The 23972-nt window shown below is 38.1% G+C and overlaps 1 protein-coding gene across 5 annotated transcripts in view; it reads right to left on the reverse strand.

Moving 5' to 3' along the window:
• FRS2 (fibroblast growth factor receptor substrate 2) overlaps positions 1-21947 on the reverse strand; it is a 100884-nt gene extending 78937 nt beyond the window's left edge. For 2 of the 5 annotated variants that reach the window (XM_019748980.2, XM_019748978.2), the window contains exon 1: positions 21810-21947. The gene's annotated coding sequence lies outside the window, so the exon portion shown is untranslated. The remainder of the gene's footprint in view (positions 1-21809) is intronic. The other 3 variants (XM_074325432.1, XM_019748979.2, XM_074325431.1) reach the window with 2 other exon arrangements.
• Between the last annotated feature and the right edge of the window lie 2025 nt (positions 21948-23972).

A 23972-nucleotide genomic window follows, 5' to 3' on the forward strand; every position in this document is an offset into this window, starting at 1 on the left:
AAAAATTTGGGGGACAGGCAGAAACAGTGGGACATAAGATGGGACACGGCTGAAAAGGAATGCCTGTGAGAATTAACAGTGGCTATATTTCTAATTGGCAGAAATAAAGTACCATCTTCTTCACATTTTTCTGTATTTTATACATTTTCTCTATATTTTTAACAATCAAGAAAACACACTTTCCAAAAAATGTTCCCATCCAGACTCATTTCTCCACTCCTAGTCAAGCATCCTAGTTCAGATTCTCAGTATGTCCTCCTACCTGGCCTCTCAACTGACCTTGGTGAAGGTCACTGCCCAATACATTATACGTATCGTTGCCAGAAAAATATTTCTGAAAAGTTACCTTTACTAAATTACTCTTCTATGCAACAATCTTTAATGGCTCTCTACTGCTTATAATAATTAGAGTTGCCTACTCTACCTGCTTTTCAGGGACTTCTAAAATCTAGCCCCAGTCCTACCAACATAAAAATAAAATTAAAAAATAATAGTTATTATCACAAGTTAAATAGTAATGCTTTATCAGAAAGTTAAATGTAAACTGAAACTATTTAAGCCTCAAAATCTAGGATGCTATTAATAATTTTCTTAGGAACTACTTCTTAATACTCCTAAAATTCAGGTTTTTATTATATATCCATATTTCAAAGACTCCATTCTAGAGAACTACACTACCAACCTAGATTGTATTTACGGTGCAAGCTACAATCCAGTTAATCAAAAGGTATTATTAGATGGATGTCTCCATACAAGGATATACTTATACTCAAACAGAGACATGGGAAAATAATTAAGGGAATTTCTAATGGTATAAAATCAATATTAATAGGTAAGTGCTAAGCCACCAGGCACAAATTAACCTGACTATACTCAATGTACAGTTTTTGCTCTAAGTTGTCATTAGTTTGAAGCAATTGTTTTGTTGTTATTGTTCTATACTATCACCTAAAGGTTCTAAGCTCTATAATATTTAGAAGGTATTCACTTAGCGCTTAGAAATGCCATTTCTTATTAGTCACTTTTGCCCAAGAGTATGTGTCCTGGGATGAGAGAGACAAAAGACACAGAAAGTGCCTGCTCATCACTACTCTTCCCTCAGCTCCCAAGGACCCCACATGCCTAGCGGATTCAGGCAGCATATCACTGCCGGAAAATACTGCATCAAAACCTAGATGCAACAGGCTGGTATGGGAGAACCTTCTCAGACACTGAGGATTAAATGCCAGGCCAGCACGTAGAAGATTCTGAGAGTAACTCCTTTAAAGTTTGTGCCCAGGTGCCTCCTTGCTTCACGCTCGTCCTGGCCTGGAGTAGAGCCAGGGATACTGCTCAACACCCTACATTGCAGAGCAGTCTCCCACAACAAAGAATGACCTGGCCCCAAATGCCAATAGCGTCAAAGTTTAGAAGCCCTTGTATAAAAGAAAGAACACTGAGAATTCCAGCTCTATAACTTATTAGCTAAGTGACATTCAGCAAATTCCGTATATAACCTCTCAAAGACAGTTTCCTCGCGTGTAAAATGGATAACATGGTAATGTTGAAGGATTTAGGAGGAAAAACTGATACAGAAGCCTTTAGACCCTCTACAAATTGTTAGTTTCCATTCTTTAGAGTGAGTACAAAATTCTTCTCTATCAGAGGTAGAGCTCTGGCCCTTTCAAAGATAATTTCAAAATATGCATTACACATGGTACTATAATTGATTTACTTCCTGAATCTCCTATCAAAGTCTAAGCAACTTGAAGGCAGAGTCCTTGCCTTATTGGACTTTGTATCCTCAGCCTCTAGAACAAAGTAAGCATTGGATAAGCATCTTTTAAATGTCCAAATGGGCAAATAAGCTCTCAATACATACCCACTACAGCAAAGCATTCATTGCATTGCATTGTGGAGAATGCAAAGAATATAAGAAAACATTATTCTTGTCCTGGAGAAATTTTAAAATAGTAAGAGATGCCTAACAACAAAACAAAATGCACAGGTAGCTTTAACACATGGAGACACTCAAAAACAAAGCTCACAGATTGATGGGTAAAATTCATAGCAACAGCAGAAATCAATACTAATGGGATACACACAAAAGTTAGAATTAAAAATTTAAAGAGGGGGAGGCCTATTTTTAATTAGTATAATCCTTCAGCGTGCATGCAGCTAATATATTCCAAAGGCAATGAAACAGTACACTTAAAGAACAAACATCAAAATGACATTTGTCATTTTAGCAATAACTCTGCTAAATTTCATCATTCAGATGATGGTAGCATATTTTAATAGGTTCAAAGGCCATTTTAAGCAAGTTTTTAAACCACATTCAATATTAATGGAAGCTTATCAAATTTCTGACATCCATAATCCATCTTAATTATCTTAAATGGTCTGAGACAGAATAAGACCAAAAGGGCTGATGCCCAAATGTCTGAATACTTTGCTGAAAGGCTGAGCTCAAGCAAACTCAAAATGTGTTAGAAGCAACTTTTAAAATGCACAAATATAACAATTATTTTTAAACCAACAATTTTAGAAAAATAGTAGTTCCTAGCTAAAGCTTATATAAATGTAAGACACTAAGTTTGCAAATGTCAGCAGAGTTTTAAGATCCCTTTCTAAAGTAATAGTCTCCTTCTGTTTTGCTTGGTATCTTAATTTGCCTTTGGTTTCAAAACTAAACTTGTCAACACTATTCCTCTCAAAACCTCAGGAATTCCATTACTAGTTTTAAGCTAAATTAAAGGAAAAGAGACGCATTCAACCCATGGCAGAAGTATGCACAAAGTGTTTGTTGATGCTCATAAATAGACTGAGAAATTTAGACATGTCTGAAGGACAACGGTTGTATAGTGAACTCTGTTTGCTCCACTGTGGAACTGAATAGAAAGAGAATTATTGCTACTACTTCAACTGAGCCCGGCACAGAGAGCTTTAAACCAAGCGGGATATGACAGACAGAACATTCTATTTAAGTCAGAGTCTTTGTGTGTTTTCACTTCAGGGAAGAAAGCTTAGAGAACTCTTTAGAAAAAAATCCACATGGAGCCAAGATCTTACTGTCCTCTCCCCCCAAAACAATGCTTAAAATGCCCTCAACACTGCCCACCTAGTTGCCTCCAAAAAAATAAAAAATTTAAAAAAAAAAGAACTATAAATGTCTAACATACAGACAGACGGTTCTCTGTGTTATCACCAGAAATATTTTCCATTCCGTTTCCCAATTCTCAGACTCTATCAACCTTCCTGACAGCTACAGACATTGTTTGTCTTCGTCCCTCTCCATCACCTCCGACAAGCTCTAATTCATCTCAACTCACCTGAATCCCAGGTACTGGGCTCCCCTGAATGAAACTAGTCAAAAGAGGAAAGTTACTACGAAAGAAAAGGAAGGAAAAATTCCCATCTTTCCCATTTCCCTGCTCCCTCCCTTCCCCTGTCCCAGCACTGCAGAGTAGCAACAAATGGAAGGAATAAACCACCTTAAGTCCATTCTATTGCTATTTCTCACTGGTTACACTTAACTCATTCACTGCTCCTGCTAAGCATTCTGCTCCTTGGGCATCACCCCGTGTAGCCCCTACTCCCCTGCCCCAGGTAATGGAAGTCACAGCCAAGGGCCTAGATTTTGGGTAGACCCAGTTCCCTAAGACAGGGATTCCCTGGAACTGGGTTCCCACCATAGCAGTGTTCTATAAGGGTAGTTCGAATATACTGCGATATAATGGGTTACATCATTTTCATTGCCTGACCTAGTAATCTAAACACCATTGTTATGACTTGCTAAAAAAATAACTCCTAATTCCAAATTCCTCTTTATAACTCACAATTTCCCCTACCCCCAGCCAAAATCCATTTTAAACAATTCATTTACAAGATAGAGGATACCTATGTAAGAGTAAAATTACAGTGACTGCTATTAATTAAAACAATACATTTTTGACAAAGGAACAAGTGGATGCCAGTAGCTTGTGCAACATAAATGATCCATGCTTGCAACAACATAATTAATAAAAATAGAATAAATCTAGTTATAAACAGCATAGAACCAACTAGTGATCATACTTTTGCAAAAGTACCTTATAAAACTAACATTCTAACTTTCTAAATGAATACACCAGGAACAATTTGGTGAAACCTAGCAAAAATTTTAATGCATGTATCCATTGGCACAGAAATTCTACCTCTAAAATGTAAAGTACTAATATATTTGCACAGGTGTGAAATATGTATACAACACTCATTATTGCATTATTTATAAAAGTGAAAGATAGGAAACAAGCTTAATGTCCACCAAAATGGGAATTTATGGTACATTCAATACAACAGCTACTATGCAGCCAATAAAAAGAGTGGATATGGTTGTAAATGTAGGAAGCAAATTTGCTATAAATAGCAATTGCCTCAGGGGAGGAGACCTAGGACACAGGGAGGAAAGAAAAGAGACTTGCTTTTCAAAATAAACCTTTTTGTACATTTAAATTGTGGGTCATGTACACATATTACACTTTGGCTAAAAATGAGTTAAGTTAAAAACTTGTTAAAGAATTTAGATCATTTTCTCCAATCCTCTGATACATAAATAGTTCTATTCTCATCTGTAAGCGATGTTCATTGGGACTGAGAATCTGGGCTACTAGAGATTACCAATAACCAATATACTGGGGTAGAGGGCTCATCTCCTCGCGTGAAGAGGTACAACTTTGGCAACTGCATCAATCAAAACAAAGTATAATAGGTGAAGAAACAGGGGAAGCATTTGCCTTACCCAAAGCAACCGTTATTACAGAAATAAAATTGGATGCAACGTGATTTTGTCAGCACTCTAAACACCGCTTCACCAAAACTATCTGGCTGGCAATTTCTGGTTAGGGTCTAGAGCTCAATGACTACATGCACCACAAATGCGTTGTAAGGAACCTAAGGCGTGCCCAAATCATCTGACTCCAACAGGCAGTTAAAACCCAGGCTAAGAGGACAGTCACGGGCCACCAGTTTCAACTGCCAAAAGAACAAATTTATAAGATACCATTTTTCTGACAATTTTTCTTTTTATCTCTTCAATTCCAAGTAGGATTGAACACAGCAGTGCCTCAGTAATTAAAACTCAAGAAATTAAAAGAAACAATTCAAACTCTTTTTCAAGCTAATTTTTAAATGTTTCTATTTCATATGATTTTTTGTTTTGCTACTAGATAAAGAGATTACTACAACAGCAGCTAATACTAATCTGGTTCCCTTCTTCCTCTGATTCAAAAATTTATTACAACCTGACTGATTATAAAACCAGAAAACTAAAAAAAAATATCTTGACGAGGAGAAGTACATAACATGGTAACATTTAGGAAGAGGATCATATTTATTTTTTTGTTTAAAAAATCCCTGTATTGGGCCTCTTGGTGACAACATGGCTCGTAAGCACACTGCTCTATCACTATGCACAACTTTTAATTTGACAAACTTAATGACCTGTTTTAAAAAGAAGGCAAACTATACAGCCCAAAGGTTTGTTGTCATAATCAACTACAGACAGTCTCATGAGGTCTAGAATACACCTCAGTGAATGCAAGATGCTAGCTGGCATATCAAAAATTCAGTACATTCCTTTGCCAGATTCAAACACTCAGGCCAATGCCAAAAAACACAAACAAACAAACTGAACCTCATGAAATAAAGGTACACTTAAGAAAGCAGGAGGTAAAAAGTGCCTCAGAATTAATATTACATATCTTGACATTCATAAAGAAAAAAGGACAAGAATGTTAATTCAACTGATAATTTTCATTTTTATTCTACATTATTTTATATTTATTAATAAACCACTATGGCTCAAGAGTATGAGGTACTTGTATAGAATAATGTTAACCAGAGTATTAATTATAATCATATCAAAGTCAGGGATTAACAACTACACACATGAACATTTAAATTCACATCAATGGTTTCCAAACCTGAGTCCAGGACCACCTAAGGTAGGAACTGAGAGTTCCTTAAGCTATTTTCAAAATTTAAAAATAGCCTAATAGCCTCATATACTGGCTGAAATAGAGCTTTGTACTCTAACATAACCAAATTTCATCTTGGGGGCTGGAATTAAAACTCAATGTGGTAATGCCAATTATTTCACAGTTATCAGCACTGGTTATAGTTACAGTCTTCAATAATAAAAATAGAAAACCCAATGAATAATTATGTAATAAATGTATTTTATTTTGTGGAAAAACTTCCTTGAATTCTAATACCTGAAAAGTAATAGAAATAGAGTAGTTTGGTGTTTTTTAATGTTCTAGAAAAGCAAAATGCAAACTAAATATACATACCAGACCCTAAGTACTGACAAAACGTTTATCAGGAAAAGGCTTGTGTGTGCTAGGTGAGGACAGAAGACACCTATGAATTACAGAACAGTATATACTCTTTTCTTTAAATTCTGATGGCTCAACTGATGCTCTGCGAAATAACAATGACGTGGATAAAGATGAGTGATCAGATCCCAAACTATGAAAGAAATTTAACAGGAGGAAGAGTCTGTGTTCTCCAACTCCATTTTTCCCCTTTACACTCTTCTATTTCACACTTACCTCAGCAGTTACAACACTGCAAGATCTTAGCCACAGTTCTCACACATATATACCCAATGTAAAATAAAACAAATGGTTATAAGCCTAATTTTCACCTTGGAATGCACCCTCATTTTTTACACAGTGTTAGTACAAAAGAAACACTAAGGAGTAAAATGAAAATAGGACCCAAGGTGTGGGGGGTAAGTACAAGAACTCTACCCCCAAACATGAGAGCTTAACGACTGGAGAAACCAGACGCCACGAAAGGTACCCAGCACATGCTGTACCAGAATCTATGCAGGTCTAGATACAAATCCTGGGGCTCCAGCACTTATTACCTGCCTGACCCTGGGAATGTTGCTCTCTGATACCTCAGTTTTCTCATCTATAAAATGGAAATAAGAACAATTCAGCAGAAACTCTTTCAACAGAACTCACTTTATCCACGTATAGAAATACAGCTCTCTAATCCCTACAAGAAATCACTACCGGATGCCCGCCACAGGGTGATCGATCCCTCGCACCTGAGGGCAAGTGAGTCTGCCACAGTCTTCTAAGTCGACCATTTTTTTCTTAATGTCCCCACCCTTCTGCTCTCACCAAATGAACTGGACACTTAACAAGAGCCAGCTCTTTATTCCCAAACCAGTTTATGCCAACTGTACTTGTTATTGTAATTATGTAATTTAAGATTATGTAAACTGATGGATTATGAGTGTAAAAGGGGTTGTTTCTCTAAAATTATGTTGGCAAGTTCAAAAAGATTCAAAAGCGATTTTTTTAAAAGTTACTATGGAATTAGGTGTATGTAAAAGCTGTAAAATAGGAGAAAAGCATAAAAATGTAGAAGGATTTTACATAACACACCGAAAGTGTCTTTTAATTCTTCTATAAAAAAAGGGGTGCGGGATACTATTAGGACAGTTAACAGACAATGCCTTATTATGGTGTGGATTATGCTAAAAAGACAATCCAGAACTCTTAATGAAAGGACCCATACACACACACACACACACACACACACACACACACACAAAACCTTGGCCCTACAGGGGGGCAAAATGGTGAAGCAATGTATATTCAAGTTAAAATTAAAAATACACATCGTTATTTTCCTGCTATTTCCCTGCTAACCAACTTTTCAACTACCTACTCAATATCCCATATGAAATCTTCATATGCAGCTACCTCAAAAATTTATAGGACTATTGTAAAGACTAAATAAAATAAAATACTTGAGCACATGCCTAGAACTTAATATTCAATTAGAAACTTATGCTTGGGGGAGGGGGGTTATCACTTTGTGAGGGGTGTAAATGTCTATTACTGTTTTGTACACCTGAAATTAATAAAAAGATAAATAGACAGACAGACAGACAGACAGACAGACAGACAGAAAGAAACTTATGCTTTACTTTAAGGGTTTCGTTACTACCCTGCTGGGTCTACGGCTCTGAGAATACAGCACGACTGCCTTCCAGGAGGATACGTGCAGTCCTCATTATTCTGTTATTTTTCGTACTCATGTACATTATTTACACCCCACACATTATTAGCCATATAACTTCTGTGGTGGTTATTAAAAAAGTGAAGACGTCCAGTAGTGCTGCGAGCCCCAGGAGAGCGTAGTCTCCCAGGGTTATACCTAACTCTCAGGCAACATTACGGCAATGCCTTAACGTGTCAGCATGAGCTGACAGGAACAGAGGACAAACGGATGAGGTGCTGGTGTGGTACCAGTGGAGGGAGCAGCAGCTCTGTGAACAGGGAACAGACGCAGGAAAAGGTCAAGGATCCAGACTGAGGAGAGTAACGAGGAGATAATGGCAGACACCAGAGAAAAGCAATGTAGAAACTGGCAATCATTGTGCAGGTAACAAACATGTAAACTAAAGAGGTTACAGCTAAGGTAAAGGGAAGCATCTGGTGATTCAACCTCTTGCTCAGAACTGTTGAACACTGACACACATATTAAAATGCTTTTCCAAATTACTTAAAAGCTAAATCACATTTTCAGTTCTTGTCATTGTGACATTACAATCAATTTTACTCTTCATGGAAAACGGTTACATAAAGAAATGCATTCTAAAATTGGAACAATGAAGTGCCTTTTTCACCTATTAAATAGGTGGGGGGGGCAGTGGGAGCAACACTATTATCCAGTTTAACAAGGATATGGTGAAATAGTACTAGTAATAGCATCCTTTTGAGAAGCAATTTGACCAAATGTTTCAAGGCTAGTAATATCCTTTGGCTCAGTATCATACATCTGGGAATCTGACCTAAGGAAATAACTAACAGTATGAAGAAATCAATTTACTCAAAGGTGTTTTCTGTAACATTTCTTATAATAGCAAAAATGAAGTATGATGGTGATACAAAATATAATACGTTGTCAGGAAAAAAAGCAACAAACGAAATTGAGCATATACTGTAACTATAACATAAAACATTATATGAAAAGGGCTGTAAAGAACTCCAAAATGATAACTGCATTAGAGTGGTGGATTCAAATTTTTTTTTTCTATTGTCTAAGCTTTCTGAATGTTATTTTACTTTCAGAATTAAAACAAATTATATTTTAAAACATGCATTTCTAAAAGTTACATACCGTATAATTTCATTCCTGTAACATCCACTAAATGACAAAACTCGTGGTGGGGGTATGTGTGATATACAGAGGTAACAGTAGGAAGTTCTTTTGTGGTGATGGAATAGTTCTGTATTTTAATTATGGTAGTAGTTACACAAAACCATACATGGGATAAAATTGCACAGAACTACACACCCACACCCACAGAAATGCAGGTTTAAAAAATGGTAAAATCTGTATGTGGTCTGTAGTCCAGTTAACAGTAATACACCAATATCAATTTCCTGGTTTTCATATTGTATGGCAGCAATTTAAAATGTCAGTCACCATTGGGGAAATTGAACAAAGAGTAACAGTTTCGGAAAACGTGTTTCCCCAAAAATAAGACCTAACCAGAAAATAAGCCCCAGCATGATTTTTCAGGATGACATCCCCTGAACATAAATCCTAATGCATCTTTTGAAGCAAAACTTAATATAAGACCTGGTCTTATTTTCGGGGAAACACAGTATATAGGACCCTACTATTTTTGCAACTTCCTATGCATCTCTACCTCAAAATTAAAAAACAACAACAACAACAAAAACATGTGCTTGCATGTATAATACTGAGTTAGGGGTGTTTTTTTTTTGAGTGGGTGGGAGATAAGGGAACGTAAAATGAGCTATGTAATATATAACTTCCAAAGCACTACTACCTACTAACTATTCACACAAAAAACCTATAGGAAGCAGATGGCAGTCTTTAGATTGAACATAATCTACCTAGGTCAGGCTTTAATAAATGGTTTCAATTTAAATGAAAGTATCAGTCAATTTTCAGAATATGCTTAACTGAATAGTTTTGAATCTCAAACCATATACTTACATAATCCATTAAGCAATAGCCCTCAGAATTTTCTCTCTTGCTAGAAATATTTTTTAAAATATAAATAAGATTTTCTTACATATATTATACGTAAATGACCAATACAGACAAAATCATTACCTCTGGATTGTGCTACATGACAGCAACCACATCTATCTTAATTCACAATTTTAACCTCAATGCCTACATGGTTCTTAATACCTAGCAGGCTCCCCATAATCAACTGGTCAATGGATGAATTCATGTTCTAGTCATGATTTAATGCCCAAGTTCATTCAGCTTTAACTGAGAATGGGAAGTAGAAGGCAGGGGGTAAAAGAAAAAAAGGAGCACATTTGGATAGCGCCCAGCTTCTACCAATTAACTAACCAGGTTAAAAGATTACCTTTACCCCACACCACCTCCTCGTTATATCAATGTAAAGTTGACCTGAGGAAAACCTTACATCATTTCTCCTGATCACCCAAATCTTAAAGACTTCTTTAATAACTAGAAAAAGGATTAAATTAGTGTCATAAAATCTGCCTCACTAATCTTTATTGCCTAATGCTTTCAAGAAAGCCAAATTTTCTTTGCTATGCGCAAATCCATCGACTTTTTAATTTGAAATGTCTTAGCTAGTTTGCAAAGCATCAAAAACCCATTCCTGGGGCGGCCGATTAGCTCAGTTGGTTAGAGCGCGGTGCTCTTAAGGCTGCTGGTTTGATGCCCACATGGGCCACTGTGAGCTGCGCCCTCCACAACTAGACTGAAACAACTACTTGACTTGGAGCTAAAGGGTCCTGGAAAAACACACTTAAATAAATAAAAGTTAAAGAAAAACAAAAACAAAAACCATTCCACACAAGCTTTAAGCTCTCAGCAATTTTATGTAAATATATGTATGTGTGTGTGTGTGTGTGTGTATAATTCTTATACATTATATATTTATGTCTATATTCATATATAAATGTAAATATATAAATAATACAATTACACTGGAACTACTACCTTATAAAGACACTTAAGTCAGATAGCAACTCATCTCTATGTTATTTATTCATTGAACAGTCCAAGGTACTAATAGTGTAACAGTAAACAAGACACCATGCCCTAAGTTTAGTCTATTTAGTAACTTAAAAGGCAACTGTAGCTAGTAAGAAGAATCTTAAAAAAAACAACCAGGGTTTGAATTCCAATGCTACCTCTTATTAGCTATGTCTCTGAGTCTTAGTTTCCAGAATTGTAAGTAGATACTATAGTCATGAGGATTAAAATAAAATCATAAAATTAAAAATGGTTGGCAAACTAGAAAGCCCTATACAGATGTAAGGTATATTATTACTGTACTTAGCTTTTCATCAAGAAAAAGCAAAACACTAGGATACCTCCTGGTAGATTGCTTATTAGTTGCAAGGGAAAAAGTAGTAACTATATAATGAATAAACCAGATAACACCTTGACCAAACTTAAAATCACTAACGAGGAGCAAATGGACAATATGTATATACAGATGTGATATTCTGAGAGAGACACATCACTTTCGTGGTAGTCTGACTGAAGATAAATAAATAACCTGAATCAAATCACGAGGCAAGTCAGATTAAATCAGACAAACCCAAATTGAAAAACTTCCTATAAAATACAAGTGACCTGTATTGCATGAAAGACAAAGGAAGGCTCAAGAACTCTTCCAAATTAAAGGAGACTAAAGAGAAATGACAACTAAATGCCATACATGATCAAATTAACAGAATTGGAATATAAAGTATAAAGTATCAATGTTAAATATCTGAAATTTGATAACACTACTGTTATTACATAAGAGAACATCCTTATTCTTAGGTAATATACCCTGAGGTATTAATATTAAGAGGTAAAAAGGCATGCAACCCATTCTTCAATGGTTCACAAAAATAATGTGTGTAGGCCTTAAGACAAATATGGCAAAATGTTAATAATTGATGAATATGGGTTAAACATACACAAGCATCTACTGTATCACTCTTGCAACTTTTTATAAGTTTGAAATTATTTAAAAATAAAATGTTTAAGAAAACAGGATACTAACCTCCAGGGGTTCACTTTCAAGGTCTAAGCTATACAATTTTAAAGTACTATTAAAAATCACTCTGCAAAATTAATACAAATAAAGTTCTAAGAAAGTTCACAATTACTGAACAGGTAAGAAAGCATGGCACCATGAGCAAGAGCCAGCAAAACAAAGAGCAGAACTGTACCTGCAAAGATATTGGAATTATCAGACACAAAGTATAAAATAAATATATATATTTAACAGGTTTTTAAGAAAAAAATCTTGAGAACATGATCAAGAAAAGGAATAAGACTACCAAAAAAACGGTTAAAGCAGTCTTTAAAAGGATCTACATAAAACTTCTAAGAGACAAAATAAATATAATACGTGAAATTTTTAAAAACTTAATGAACATGCCACATGGATGAACCTTAAAGACATTATACTAAGTGAAACAGGTCAGACACAAAGGACAAATATTGTATGATCCACCTATATCAGGTACCTGAAATAGTCAAATTCACAGAGACAGAAAGTAAAAGAGTTGCCAGGGGTTGGGGGAGGGAGGAATGGGGAATTATTGTTTAATGGCTACAGATTTCCATTTGTGAAGATGAAGAAAAGCTCTGAAGATGAACAGTGGTGATGGTTGCACAAAAATGTGAATGTACTTAATGCCACTAAACTGTACACTTTAAAATGGTTAAAACAGTAAATTCTGTATGTATATTTTACAATAAAAAATGGATGTATAGTTAAAATAAAGTAGAAAAAAAGTTTAAAAATTCAATAAACTAGCTGAACACAGCTGAAGCAAGAAATGGCTAATTGGAAGACCCTAACTATCCAGAACACAACACAGAAAGATAGAGAAATAAAAAATATGAAGGGTTAAGAGACATGGAGGGTAGAGCAAGAACATTAACATACTTCAAATATAAGTTCCAGATAGAAAATATGGAAGATAAAAATTGAGGAGAAAATTGGCCAAATGTTCTCTAAAATTGTTGAAAGTTAAACCAATTTTCAGATTCCAAACCCTCGTGAATTCCAAGCATGATAAATAAAAAGAAATCAGCTTCTAGATATATCAAAATGAAAGTGTAAAGAACCAACGACAAAGGTTCAAAAACTAGACATAATGAAACAACAGATACTTAAAAGAGAACAACAATTACACAGATTACAGATTTTTCAACAATAAAAGGCAGAAGAAAATAGAATACCAAAAATGAACCAAGAAAAAAATAACTGCTAGCATAGAATGTACACTTTTAGAAAAACCATCTTCAGGAATGAAACTAAGACAAAGATATTTCAAACAAAAAGTTTTCCAACAACAGACTCTCACTAGAGAATATTCTAAAAGATGTATTTCAGGCAGAGAGAAAAATGATCTCAGATCTCATACAGGAAGTCTAAGATGCAAATGGCAATGATGAGCAAAGACACTTGTAAATATATAGGTATATCAAAGCAACAGTGTTTCAAACAACAGTAACATCTAATTTGTTGGGAGACAGGGAAAACTACACAGAATTTAATTCCCAAACTTGAAGCGAGAGGGAAATGGAATTTTAAAAAATACAGTCATTAATATTAAAAAGAAAGCCAGGCAGTGATTAACACAAGATGGTTACTTAGGAAGCACGTCAGAGAACACAAGATGTGGGGAGTAAGTATAAAGAGGCTTCAAAGGGGCCGACAGTGTTCTATTTTCTAAGCTAATTAGTGATACATGGCAGTACATTTTATAATTATTTAAACTTTTCATTTATTATACTGTATGCTTTTGTAATAGAAGTAAATTTTATAAATCAGCACAAGACAAAAACCAAGTGACCAGCGATCACTCCCTACAAAATCTAGAATACTTCACAAAACTCGGTCTTTACAATTGAAAGGAAGATTCATTGTTTCATTCAACAAACACTTAATCCAGTGCCTAATCCTTGCCTATTACTGAGCTGAGGGGCGGCATGAAGATTTCTAACCTCTCTTCTCCTAACCTAATACAGCAACCACCAGCCACATGTGACTATTCACATTTAAACTAATTAAAATTAAGTAAATTTTTAAAATTTAGTTCCTCAGTTAACACTAGATACATTTTAAGTGCTCAGTACATAAAGGCCATTATATTGAAAAGCACAGATAATAGAACATTTCAATAATTGCAGAAAGTTCTATTAGTGCTGCTATATTTTTATAACACTAGAAATATATTCATAATTGAATCACCTTAAATATAAAAGAACATCTTAAAATTGATAAAATCTCCTTTTAAAGTCATTTTATTTCTATGAAACTACAGCTCCTTAGTAATATTTTAAAAAGTTTGTTGCTTGTTAAAAATATATAGTGTCAGGAATTGTTCACTATCCCCTGGTGTTCCACCAAAAACAGGAGAACAAAGGATTTTTTTCTCTTTTTTTAGATTTTATTGGGGAAGGGGAACAGGACTTTATTGAGGAACAGTGTGTACTTCCAGGACTTCTTTCCAAGTCAAGTTGTTGTCCTTTCAGTCTTAGTTGCAGAGGGCGCAGCTCAGCTTCAAGTTGTTGTCCTTTCAATCTTAGTTGTGGAGGGCGCAGCTCAGCTCCAGGTCCAGTTACCATTGCTAGTTGCAGGGGGCGCAGCCCACCATCCCTTGTGGGAGCTGAACCAGCAACCTTGTGGTTGAGAAGATGAGCTCCCACCAACTGAACCATCCAGGAGCTCAGTGGCAGCTCAGCTCAAGGTGCTGTGTTCAATCTTAGTTGCAGGGGGCGCTGCCCACCATCCCTTGCGGGACTCAAGGAATTGAACTGGCAACCTTGTGGTTGAGAGCCCACTGGCCCATGTGGGAATCGAACCGGCAGCCTTCGGAGTTAGGAGCATGGAGCTCTAACCGCCTGAGCCACCGGGCCGGCCCACAAAGGATTTTTTTTAAAGCCCGAAATTAAATAGTTAAACCCAGTGCTACTAAATTGTAATATAAGCCATGTCACAGGAACACAGAAATCCACAGGATGAATGTGTATCATCCCTTCTTGGAGGCACCAATTTTAGTTGACAGTACTTTTAAAACACTGTTTACATACATGTAAAATAGCAAAGTGCAAAATTTATATGAATTTTTAAAAATAAAACCCTGTAGGCATCATGAAATGTTCTACTTAAGTAACTATAGGACCAGCTCAAACTGGTCCTATCCTGTTTCTAACAAGACCCGGAAGCGCTTTAGATATTAAGATATTCAAGAACCAAAGTTTAAACCTTGGATACACACTTACGAGTAATACCCATGAACCCTTAATTGCTCCCCCTCCCCCAGAACCAATGGACCGGGACATCAGAACCTGAACGAGGAACCCGTTCAGAAGCGAAGGGTCCGTTGTCCAGGAAGATCCAGTGCTGAAACCCCTCAAATCTTACCCCGAACCCAGGATCTGGGAAGACAGATCCGAGCCTTGCCTCCAGTCTTCTTGCCAGTGGACCTGCTTTTCTCAGAAGACGGGTGCCATAGTACTGGCTTCTACAGCAGGACACTTCTGGCTGTATCTCTAGACTTCTGAGCATACCATTCATTCCTGCCATTAGGAGTGTTTTGTAGGAAAAATTTAAGCATTGTTTTATAAAATAAATGAATTCTATGATTTTCTTTATTTACCAGAAACAATGATACAAACAAAACTATAAAACAATAACATCCTTGATACCTAAAGCAGTGGAGGTTTCCACTCCTCTTTAAAAGTAAAGGACAGAGGGCCTAAGCTATTTCAACCTAACATGAACATTTTGCTTTAGGCATTCTAACATACATTTCTATATATTTCTGTAGTACTCCCAATTTTTTAAATTACTTAACCAAAAACACTCAAAGGAAACAAATGTTAAGCCTTAATTTACAGTCACTTAGGTGAGGTGCGCACCTTAATTCCCCCCACCCCCCACCACACACACATACACACACTAAGTGAACCAGGGAGTTGATAAACTTCCAATCTAGACAACTGAATGTGATTTCAATAAACGCTTATGCTAATAATTGGTTTGTGTCCCCCAAGAGGACTTCTGTGGCTCCACTTACATAACCCATTATGCAAAGTGCTGAACTATTCTTTCTCTAGAAAGCATTCTGAATACTGGTATTTGTACAAGGTTTACTTGCTATATTAAATAAAACAGCTTTTCTCGCTCTAACTTCCAGGATCTTTCCTGCAGAAGAGGTGAAAAGGAAAGCCAATTTCTACTACTTCACTATGTCAAAGGCGAGTTATTTATCTTGCTGGCTAATCAACAATGACTTACAGTGGCACCCCCAGGCAGCCCCCCCAGTTTGTCAGTTTCCTCCTGGGAATCCGGTTGAGAAACAGCCTCAAACAAGTAATTTGGAGCAACTTGTTCGAACTCAACTGAAAACAATCTGAACTGCTCCTTGAAATGTAGTGTAAATATTAATATAAAATGTGACAAAATTAAATCCAGTGGTGGTGAGAATCACAGTGCCGCCCCTGGAGGGTAATAGAAGGGTAGAATGTACCACAAACCTAACTTGAATATGCATAAAAATGTTGGATGAGTACTCTCCCTCAGTCCCCTGGTTCTATTTAAGTCAAGATTATCAGATTTCACAGAACCATAATCTTAAAAAAAAAAAAAAAAAAAATTGAGGACCAGCATATAGCTGTCACCTTTTATTTTGCCAAAGACATTTAAAAAGAAAATAACTATCAATTACCATCACCATTATTTCATTTAAAAAAAACTAATATGTTTTACACCAAAAATGGTAACAAGATAATTTTCTAATATTATCTTTTAAGTTGAATAGATTGAGCTTTATGAAAAGCTAACTCATTCTCATTTCACTTCAGACAAGTGACACCACTTGTCACAGACTGACACCACTCCATAGCAAAGCATTTGGAAACCACAGGTCTAAGCAACTAACTCCCACGTGGAAAAAGAAAGCAACCGTGGGGCATGCCCAAACCAAATATTAACCTACTCAATAATGAGGAAATAGAGGCTGGGAGGGGCTTAGGGCCTCTCCCAAGGTCGCAGACCAAGCATTTTGACACAGGTCTGTGTAACTCCCCAGTCAGCGTTCCTAACCATTAGACTAAGCTTCCTCTAATATTCTTCCAGTGCTGTAAAGATCCGCCCTAATCCAGTCACCTCTGTGACCAATGACAACTGAGGAATTTCCAAGACAGCTGGCGGGAGTGCGAGGTGTGCTCCCTGGCCCTCATTCAGACTGGAGCTAAATGGAACTCCTGACCTTTGCCTCATTAATACCGGGCTCCCTGCAACTGAGCCAAGCAGCCCAGACAAAGCACACACAAACCCCCTGCCTCCAACACTGACGCAGGACTCCTAAGACATGCCAAGTGCTATGATAGTGTGAAAAACATATTCCTGAAAAACAAATTGAATGTATTAATTTCAGAAAGGAAATAAACACTTCCATGGAAACTCAGTCTAAAATTAATAAACTTGCCCTCAAAAGTTATAACTCTAAGCCTCATCCTGCAAACTATTACAATCTTTTAAACATTAATACAGATTCCCCCTGCTTAAATATCTAAACAGAAAAACACATGAAATTCTATACATCTATAGTTCTTAGTTTCCAAATTAAAATATATCGTTTTTATATATGTGTCATTATATATATAATGGTTAAAAAGTATCTTATTCTATCCCTCTAGTGTACTCAAAACATTAGAAACAAAACTACGCATGTTAATCAAAAGTACTTAGAAGAAAAATATGTAATTAAATACCATTTTCTATGAAAGGCACTATCTCTAGCCAGTAGTAATACGAGGCACAAAAATTACCTTTGAATATTTAGAGGTTCTTGATGTTGAAACCAAAATTGAAACTTATACATATAAATAAATAGAATACTGTATCAGAGATTTGCTTCCAAACCCTCACATATCATTTGCCAGCAAATGTCCAAATGAAACAACCAAACAGCTCTTAAGTAACCAAAGTCTGACAGTCTGGACCCAATGAGTCTGAAATAGTTCATCCTCCCTGAAATAGGGCAATGATAGACAGCATAGTATTCTTGCTAGCAATGGCAAGAAAATTTTATTCCCAATTGGATTTTTAATGGTCAGAGTCTACCCCATTTGAATCTGCAATGTGGGGGAGTAGTACACAGACTATCAATTTTTTACCCACTATATAAAATTATCTATTTAGTGTCTTTTCTTGTTTTTAAACAGATATCATCTATGAGTAAAATGAAGGTTTTTCTTTTTATTTTGCCTCTAAACTCTCCCTTTATTCTTTCATGTTTATACAGATTCAACTAGTGTTATCTATTTGTATTATTGTCTACACCCATGTTTAATATATGCCTAGCACTGCCATCTCTCATGAACCACAAACCCACATTTCCAAAAGCCTCTGGACATTTCCAGTGTTTGGCAAGTATATAAAAAAAGCACTCAACATATTCAACACTGATCTCATGATGTACCTCCTTGCCCATATTTCTAGTAAAAGCACCACCATCGCCATCACCCACACTTAAAGTGAGTGTAGCCTTCAACTTTCACTTCCTCCAAACCTTTCCCACCCACCTACTAAATCATCCCAATGCCATTGCACTTGCACAGTGTTTACACTACAGTTGACCCCTGTGCAATGTGGGGGTTAAGGGCACCGACCCCCTACACAGTCGAAAAATCCATGTGCAACTTTTGACTTCCCCAAAACTTAAGTAATAGCCTACTGCTGACCTGAGGCCTTACTGATAAAATGAACAATCGATTAACATATTGTATATGTTATATGTATTATATGCTATAGTCTTACAATCAAGTAAACTTACAATTAACAATATTATTAAAATGATAAAGAAAATACATATACAGTACTGCACGTATCTATTGAAAAAAATTCATGTATAAGTGGCCCCACTCAGTTCTAACTTGTGTTGTTTTCTATACTGAAAGTTAGCTTTCTACAATAAATCATTCTACACACTACACTATTAAGACTTTAAGTTTCTCACTACCTGCCAAAGGTTGAACTCCTAAATACAGGATTTAAACATGTTCTAGACCCAAATTAAATTTCAAACTTCACCTTATTCCCCAAAGTGAACCCTATTTTCTAGGTAACCTGGTCCACTAACTTTTTTTCGAGTACACAATGAGCTTTGCCACCTCCACACTTGTGTTCACACCATTCCTTTTATTCAAAAAGCCTTCTTCATTCTCCTCTTCCCAATCCCTAAATTTTTGTCTTAGAAAATGTCTTACTCTCTGAAATGTTGAACTCAGGTTCCCAGTTTATTGGGAGGTCGCATGACATAGTGGAAACACACAGGCTTTGGCACCAGGCAGATCTGGATTCAAAATCGGATTCAGTTACCTGTTAGTCATATAGTCCCGGCAAGTTACTTAACATATTTGAGCACCAATGTCCTCATTATTAAGAAAGATGCTTATATGTTGTTGTGAAGCTTAGAAAATGTATGTAAACACGACTAGCAGAGCGCATGGTGCTCACGAAGTGCTCAACAAATAATAGCTTTAGAGCTGACTTCATAAGTATTACTACTTCACCACTTTTCATTATTACTCTAGCTAAAAATGAACACATTTTCCTTTCATACAACTCCAAACTTTAGGTCAAACCACTCGTGTGCAAGTATTTACATATATTTGTTTATGTTGTAAATTTTTATGCAAATGTCTTATATCCCTTCTAGATTTCAAATTCCTGAAGACAAAAGACTTAATCGTTGTATCCTCTAAAGTCTAACAGTGCTTTTCATGCAGCACACACCACCACCTCCAACTAGAAAAATTTTTGAAAATGATTGAACAATACAATTCACCTCTTCATGACTTCTGTCACACTGTAGAAAATCATTGCCAAAATGTGAATCTTAGTTGTTAGGGTTGTATCTTTATTTGCTCCTACAAGGTTGCCTAATATAGCAAATGTTCAATATCTGTTGAATTGACTTGAATAACATAATTTAGAATGCAACTGTTCAATATCCATTGAACTGACATGAATATAATAAAATTTACAATGCCTAAGGGTATCTGATTTTCCCCAAGTACCTTTCTCTGCTGTTACAATTCTTGAAATATTTCCCTTCAAAACACATTAACTACCATGAGTATGGATCCATAACCTTATCTCACTTGATTCCTTTTCCAGATTCTCTCAATTCCAATATTCCAACCATATGCTCTAAACAATTAACCACTTCAAATGGCTAAGAATCTACAGTTTCTATCTAAATGTAAATTTCAGGCAAGTAATCTTCCCTCCACAATCTTTTCCAGGGACCTTTTGCCTGTTGAAGATCAACAACCTTGAAATACATTTTCTTTTGCATGGGAGAGCTCACGGAACTTGTCACTTCAGTCTATTTTCTCTAATTCATGGTATTACCTCCCCTTGCAGTGGTGGGAGGAGAATGAGGTAAGTAAGTACCCAAAAAACTACAGTAGCAGTCCTAATATAAGCACATGATGAGAAGTGCAGGAAAATGTCTCTGGTTTCACAAAGATGGCTTGTGTACACTTGACACTGCAAAAACGATAGTCAGCTGCTGATAGCCATAGTCTGCAGTAACTGCATTCCCTTATGATAATTCCCTCATGATAAGGGAAAACCCTTATTTCCTAGAAATCTTTCAGCAGTAACTTATTACCTAAAATCTCATCACTAAAAATGCCTACATTACTTTCTCCTCTTGGAAACTCTCAATTTATCCGAGGTAAACACTTTATAAGTTAAAAAATAATAATAAAACAAATCACCTCCGCCCACCTGTGTGAACCTCTGCATCACAGCAACAGCTGTAACAAGATTAAGGAACTCTCAGGAGTTGCCTCGAACAATTTTCTTGAAAAGTTAAGGCAAATGACAGTTTCAAATACGAAGGTGTACAAACTTCGGGGAAGAGGGGGTATAATAATTCTCCAACCCTCTGCAATCAATTCGTGCAACCGCAGACTGAACTCATCAAGGAACTGCGACTTCAGATGGCCACAGGAATTAGGAATACAGATTAGAGAAGAGCGTCATTTCTTACGTCTGCAAGAAAACTTATCTGCACCACTGATTTTCTTCAAGCAAGTTGTTTGTTTTAAGAAGTGACTTCACCAAGAGCTTGAGCAAGCTCCCCAGTGAGTAAAGACCAGGGAGGCGCGCTGGTGCCACACTCAGCTACGTATCCAGAACCGGTCCCGAGAGCAGCCCAAATCGATCCCGGGCAACCCCTAAACGCGTCAGGATGAAAAGCTTTCCAAAAGATCCCCGGCATGTACGCACTCATCGCCCGGCCCTGGGACTGAGGAGACGACACCCTAGGGACCCGGGCTAATTACTGAGCCTAAAGACAGACCCAGAGAACGCGAAAGTCGGGAACTGGAGCCCAAGATTGAGTCTCGTGTGCAGGTTCCCGGCCACAGGTCGGACACAGAAAACCACATCCCGGAGGCAGCCCGAAGATTTGGGGGAGCAGAAAAGAGGGGATCGGACAGACCGCGGCCCAGCCCATCCCCACTCTCGAGTCCCAACAGCAACAACAGCTCCGGGAACCCCTTCCCCGGCTCCGCCCCGCCCACCCCACGGCGCCGCCGCCCGCTCCTTCCCGCCCCGCGGGTTCGGCAAAGACCGCGGCGGTCGACAACCCGCCTCCCCGAACCGCGACAGCCCAGCCCGCAGCCCGGAGCGGGTAGCGGGGGCCCGAGAGCGCCAGCTCCGATGCGGCCCGCAGCCGTCCCAGTCCGCTCCCCAGGCCACTCACCGTCGGCCCGGGCGCTGGGAGGGGTCAGGGCGCGGGTCGGTGGGCGCGGACCCCCCGAGCTCCGATCCCGGCAGGAGCCCCTACTCAGAGCCGATGGAGCTTCAGCGGCTGTGCCTACAAGGCCTCTCTCTCCAGCCCGAACCTTGGAAAAGCACTTCCGGGGGAGCGGGGGAGGGAAGGGTTTTGGCACCGGAACTGCTCGCGGGCTGGGGCTGCTAGGACCTCCCAGGCGGGGCGGGGCGGGGCGGGGCGGGGCCTCCCCCGTGGGGCGCCCGCAAAGCCGCCCCCCGGCTGGTGGATAAGCCTTTCTGCCTCCCCGCCCCTCGGTTCCCCAGGCTACCGCTGCCTTTCGGGTGGTTCGGTTCCAACCACCTACTTTTACAGACGGGGAAACCGAAGCTCGGGGAATTAAGGGACCGGGGGTCCAGCCCCAACATCCGGCTTCCCGTCTCTCTTCAGTGTTCTCTGCACTCCAATCTGCTCCCTTTAAAAATAAAAGTTAACATTTACTGAACGCTTCCTACGTGGTAGGCACCGTATTAAGTGCTTGAAGTGCTTAACTCAGTTAATCATCCCCAAACCCTTTGAGATGGGTGCTATTGTGTACATCTGGGAAAGGAGGAACCCCGTCAAAGACACCAAACCCAACACCACAAACATTGGCCCTTGATTTTAACCGGGGTGTGTGTATAAATCTCATCCACCCCTAACAAGAGTTTTTAATTCTTTAAGTACAGGGAGTAAATTATGTTCCTATAGTCCATCATCACTTGGAATTTCAATGAAGGCCGAGACTGGGGGCTCTGGAATCTTATTGCCTGGAGCCTGTTATCTGTTACTTACTTTTTCTTTCTCACCCTTGGCAAGTTGCTTTACCTTTCTAAGCCTCAGTTTCATCATTTGTAATAAATTTGGTGTGTGTGTGTGTGTGTGTGTGTGTGTGTGTGTACATATAAACATATATACCAGTAATCTCTGGATTGTTGTAGGAATTCAAAATGAAAATGCATGATAAACACGTCAGTGTATCTACTAGTACCAACATAGGACCGAGTAAAAATCAACAATTCTCATACCTCATCATCACTAGAAACAATTTTTCTTCCAGTGGAGTCACTCCAGCAGGGGGTAATTTGAAAAACTGTGGATTAGCATTACTCAATAGAAAAGGTTAGTTAAGAAAATAAAGGAAGAGTAGAGGTTTTTGCAGTGGGAAGAATGAAGATAGGTGAGCCAAAGCATGTCCTGGGGCCAGCCTGGATACTTTTAAGACTGTGAGCCAAGACATGTACAGGACCCTCACAGTCAGCTGCCAGGCAGGGAAAGGAAGGGGGGAAAGGGATTCCTCAGCCACAAAATCAGGAAGGCACCAAACATCTGAGGTAGATTCTGTATCTCAGGCCAGATACAGGAGACTCTGTCAAACAAATTTACAAGCATTCCTGAAAACTGGGGGGGTGAGGAAGATTTAAAAATTTTTCTACTTAGGAAGGGGCAATGGAAATGTTCAGAACCCGTTATTACAAATTTAAGAATGCAAACAGTGCCTCTGCCATTGGCTCTATCTTGTCAATTTTTGTGAACACAGAAGTGATTGTAAAGACTTCCCTAATACCCCCAAGTTAAGCAGTCTCTGGTACCTTGGAGTGTGAAGGAGTGAAACACAGGGCCTGAGTTGGCAGAACTCTTTAACTTCTCTTTTCACCAAGGGTTTAGAGAGAAAGTGAGAGGAATCCTGAATCTCAGACATTATCAGGCTCCGCGAGAGAGGCAGAAGTGCTAAATGTTTGTTATTGAGCCTGGTCATCTAACTGGTAAACGATGCAGCCAGCAACTGAATGTGGGTCTGTCTCCTCAGATGCTTTTCACCACTATGCCACTGTTTCTCAAACCTGAGAGTGCATCAGAATTACCTGGAGGTCTCAGTAAACCACAGATTGCGGGGCTCCACCCCCAGAATTATACTTTACCAGGCTAGTGCTTCTCTGAGGTCTAGTCTCTGGACTGGAAGCGTCAACATCATCTGTGAACTTGTTACAAATGCAAATTATTAGGCCCTACTCCAGACCTTGTGAATCAGAAACTCTGGGGTGGGGCCCAGAAATCTGTGTTTTTGTAGGCCTTCCAGGTGATTCTGCTACATTCTCAAGTTTTAGAACCGCT

This window comes from Rhinolophus sinicus, linkage group LG02 (assembly GCF_036562045.2).
Source record: "Rhinolophus sinicus isolate RSC01 linkage group LG02, ASM3656204v1, whole genome shotgun sequence".
Lineage (NCBI taxonomy): Eukaryota > Metazoa > Chordata > Mammalia > Chiroptera > Rhinolophidae > Rhinolophus > Rhinolophus sinicus.